We start from the raw sequence: 4,722 nt of genomic DNA, 5'->3' as shown, positions 1-4,722 counted from the left end.
TCCCCAGAGGACAGGGGCGGTGCCCACGGAAGGAAGAGGCAACATTGGCCAGGCCCTGGACATTGATGATTGTCCTTAGGAACCTTGTTCTTGTATTTTCTTTTTATTTGAAAGTGGGATTTCTAAGAAGATACCAGGGTCCTATCGTTAGGCCTCAAAGCAGGGCCTTTATGGATAACCAGAGATGGCATGGAGAAAACTTCAACACAAGAATTAGGTAAACTCATTAATTGTGTCTGCAGAGGTAAGGAGCCACGGCCAATCTAAAGTGACTCAGACCCGACTCCCTGTGCTGCAGTTTCACTCTTGATTAAATACCCAAGTTACTACTAAGCATTTGCTTTGATTATGCATTAGTCATATGGATGAATACCCGTAGCTGGTTATATAATTGTACAATTAGTATATTCAGGAAATCACGCTTGCACATATATTGCATGATCAAGAAAGGGGCGGATAACTCCACCCCTGGGTGGGAATTTTACTACGTTAATTAGGCAAGTTGAAGTGAGGACAGCAAGGGGCTGCTTCTGCACAAGTCCAGACAACTGGTTGAAGCTGTTTTTCATACTTCATTGCTTCAACAGCATATTCTTGACCACCAAAAGTGGAATTTGGCACAAAGAGAGCTTTGCATTTCAGTACCTTCTGATTTACATACAATTCTTTTCTTTGTATCCTAGCAACAGGGAGAGAAACAAGTTACTTTCAGATATTCGGTCCTCCTACATCCATCACTATGGGATCTGACCTGCCAGTGGAAGTGTCCTGGGGAGAGGCTTACTGAGTAGAGGAGGTTCCAGAAGATGAGGCCCCGGCTCCCATCACTTTGCAGAGGGCCCCTCGGCACAGCGGCTTCCCACACCTGTTCTCAGGGCGAATCCACGTGAGCCACAGGGCCTGGGAGAAGGGCAGGCTAGAAGCCAGGCGCCCGGCTTGCTCTGGTGCCCGCGGCCCGCCCCTGCTCCGGGCTCCACTGCAGGACTCAGGACGCTCGCCCCTCGCCCAGCCTCGTCATTGCCTGCAGTGGAGCAGAGAGGGCAACGCAGCCGACCGGTCCTGTGCTTCGTCCACAAATCCGGCTTCAGCTGTGGGTGCCCGCTGGACTCTTCTCCGGCTGCCTGGCGGGGCTCCTGGCCACCAGGACACCCTGAGCCAAGGTCGCTTTCTCTGGCTGGGTCCCTTGAGCAGCGGGCTGAGCCCGGGAAGGAGCTGGGGCGCGCCGCGCTCACCGAGGTCCGAGGAGAAAGCTCGACTGCACGTCAGGGACCACAGCCGCCGACAAGCCAAGGCAGGCGCGCCCCCAGGCTCTGGTCTGGCCCTGGCCGACGCCCTAAAGCCTGCAACCGCGGAGGCCCAGGGGGATCCCGGGGGCCCCACGGTCCTCATGTCCGCGCAGCAGCCGCGCCTCAGGACGGCGGGCGGGACGGGCCGCCGAGGGTCTCGAACCGTCTTCTCACGCCCTTCTGCCCAGAAGCTTCAGTGAGGAGCCTCCCAAGCGCATTCGCTCCTAGGGCAGCTGCGGGGCCGAGGGGGCAGATCCCACAGCTGTCTGGGGATCCTTGGTGGCCCCCGCTGCACCCACAACCCCCTGGGGCAGGTGAGGGCCAGGTGCAGTTTCAGGTCCCCTTAAGTACTTTGTCTTGCTTGTTTTTGCCCGGACTCCACTGTTAGGTTCTGAGAACGCAAAGCTCCAAGGCTGCAGCAGTTTGGCCTTTCGGGAAGGAGGCGCCTCTCGCCAGTCGCCGCGCGCAGCCGCCCCGGACCGGGCTCGGGTCGCTCCCCAGGCCCCCAGGGCGCCCTGGCGGGCTCCTTCCTTCCCGCACGCGCAATCCGAGGCTGGGTCCTCCGCAGCGCCCAGGGTCTCCAGCAGGTGTGTTTCTACCCTGGAGCCGAGCCAGGTCCTTCTCTGCAGGTGCGGCGGAATGAGGCGCGATGGCGTGCCGGCTCTGCGTGCGCCCGACGCGCATTTTCCCTGCTTTGTGGTTTGCGGGTCTATTTAGGTCCTTGCTCTTGAAGACCTAATCCTACAGCACGCGATGACTCCAGCTGCAAAGTGCCTCCCACATCTGCAAGTCCTTGGGCTCTGCCTGGAGTTTCTTACCTTGGCAAGTGCCGGCTACCCCCGCCCCTGGAGGTAGGCGGTGACCAATTATTTGAAAGGCAAATAATTCACTTTTTTGTCCATTACAAATTAGTTAAATAAGAATTTATGTAAAAACACTTTACTTTCTAAAGATTTGATAACATCTTTTTTTTTTACTTTTAAATGTTATTTTACCAAATCTGCTCTAATTCTACATTAAGTTTTCCCCTCTTACTTGGCAATACTCTATCTTTTTAATTTCTCAAATGAAACTGTTAATACTGAATATTAATAGCTCCCTTTTATTATTCTCATTAAAAACCAATGAATATAACTCTGAATTAATCTGGCTGTTTAATTTCTAGATAAATTAACTCAGTTTCAAGAGTTTTGCATTAGGCTTATAACACTCATGAGGAACTCAGATTGGAATATTGTCTAAAATCCAATTTTCCTGCAGAAAATTAAAGCTCATATCGTACAAGGAAAAACTCCAGATGTAGATGCAATTATCAGCACCCTCATTATTAGCTACACATATGTAGAGAAATCTATTATGAGCAAAGTTCTTTTGGGGAAACAAAAATTCCAAGTTGCTTTTCTCTGGAATTTGTTTGCAGCAGTAAACCACAGATCCATGAAAACAAAGGGTTCAATAGCACAGTCATCAATAAAAGGTTTGAGCTGAGAAATGAGTTGTTTTTTGTTTCTTTTTAAATCTTTAAACCCTGTACCTGACTGAAGAACTTGGGATTATGTCATGTTTAATTTAGAGCTTGGGGATTGGTTATCATTGCTTTGGCCAAATGGCAAAGCTGGATTTATCAGAAACGTTCTCTCTTAATTATCTTTAACATAATCAATGTAGAAAACAATAAACAAAAAACAATTAAAATAAGACAGTTATTCTGTGAACAATAAACACTGGATTTATTAGATTAGCAGATTGCAATGACATTTTTAAGTTAGCTTTCAATTCACAGTTTAATTTCTAAATGGGGCATAAGAATTATGTACAAGGGAGTGGATGTAGCTCAAGTGGTTGAGCACCTACTTCCCATGGATGAGATCCTGGGTTCAATCTCTGGTACCCCCTAAAAACAAACAAACAAATGAAGCAACCAACTCTCACTGGTGAGCAGATGTAGCTCAGTGGTTGAGCTCCTGTACAAGGTCCTGGGTTCAATCCCTGGTACCTCAAAAAAAAAAAAATAAATAAAAGGAATATGTCCAATAACATTATCACAAACATAAACTGTTATTTTGTTTTTTTACATATTGAAGATTCTTACAGTTTTCAGATCACTGAGGATCATATTGGTTTTCTGAGTGCATCCCACCTCACATGATTCTCTAATGTTACCAGCTAATGCTACTCTGCCACCATGTCCATCAGTTTACTCATCTTTTGTAATAGTGGATAGTTTTCATTGAATGTCACATAGATCTGGGTGCATTCACAGGCATTTAACCCCAACTCTATGTGGGTGCCCAGCTGTCAAGCCTCATTCAAATGCCCCCCCACAGGCATTCCCACTTCACTTTTCCCACCAGCCCCTCTTTGCTGCTGGCAGGTCCGCCTTGCCGTCCTTATGCTTTAGGTGCATTTTAACTCTTCTCTTCTCAGGGAGATGTTCTTTGCCCTGAACATGGCCCTCCCCACAGCACTTGACATCTGGACCATCTCCTTTCCAGTGTTTAAAATTTAGTAGTTATTTAGTAGTTTACAAGTTATGCAATCAATTTTAATTGACAAGTGGCCACAACTGATTTTCACATTTTGAATTTAATTGAATCTACTCCTTTTTAAATTGGGAAGTTGTGATTTAAGAGTAGTAATAATAATAAAATACCTTTCCCATCATCACTGGGACAGGTTCATAGCTAGCCAGACCCTCCCTTACTAAGACACCATGTGGCCTTGAATTTATATATTCTCTTTCTCACTCTCAGCATTCTGAAGTAATTTTGGGGAGGTGAGATGATTTGTCCATCAACCCAAAACTTTTCCATGGATGTAATAGTGAATTGAAACCTTCCAAATCTTTTTTTTTTTTCATTTTCTACTTATCTCTCTTGCAGCATGTACATATAAAGCTAAGAAAGTTAAATAAAATGGGGGAAAAAATCAGATTGTTCCACCAATTTTGCAACCACAGAGGTAATTTATACTCTAAAGAATAAAGAATTCAGTATAATAGTGTGCATTTTTAAAGGCTACAAAAGTAAACTTACAAAGCTTGAGCAAAAATTATGACCATTTTTAAGCTATATATTGTGCTTGGGCCAGAATGAGGAGAAACTTTAGAAGTGGGAAGCTCACTCTAAGCAGATGCATGCTCATGGAGAGACATCTCCAAAATCGACACATTCCACAGAAATGGGCTTGCTTCTCCTTTTTCTGATAGCTGACTTTGCAGTGTAGGAGAATGTGTGTGTGCATCATGCATTTCATTTTCATGCTTTTATCAGGAGCACTATCATAAATGACCAGTTTTCCGCATTCAAGATATGCTGTGGGAAGGCTTGATGCAGATGCAACACGGAACATCAAAATGCACAGCTAATCAGCAATCTCATGTGAGGTCTTTTTTCCACTCTATTGCCAGCAGGTTTATATACCAGTTTTATATTAC

General features: G+C 45.9%; 1 long non-coding RNA gene across 1 annotated transcript; it reads left to right on the top strand.

Moving 5' to 3' along the window:
* Positions 1-503: 503 nt before the first annotated feature.
* LOC139439125 (uncharacterized) lies at positions 504-2,420 on the top strand. The gene is made up of 2 exons (XR_011648959.1): positions 504-1,873; positions 2,004-2,420. It is a non-coding gene; the product is annotated as an uncharacterized lncRNA (long non-coding RNA).
* The last annotated feature ends 2,302 nt before the right edge of the window (positions 2,421-4,722 follow it).

This window comes from Dasypus novemcinctus, chromosome 6 (assembly GCF_030445035.2).
Source record: "Dasypus novemcinctus isolate mDasNov1 chromosome 6, mDasNov1.1.hap2, whole genome shotgun sequence".
NCBI lineage: Eukaryota > Metazoa > Chordata > Mammalia > Cingulata > Dasypodidae > Dasypus > Dasypus novemcinctus.
Note: the sequence above shows the minus strand (reverse complement) of the source record. Positions and strands in the feature narration are given on the sequence as shown.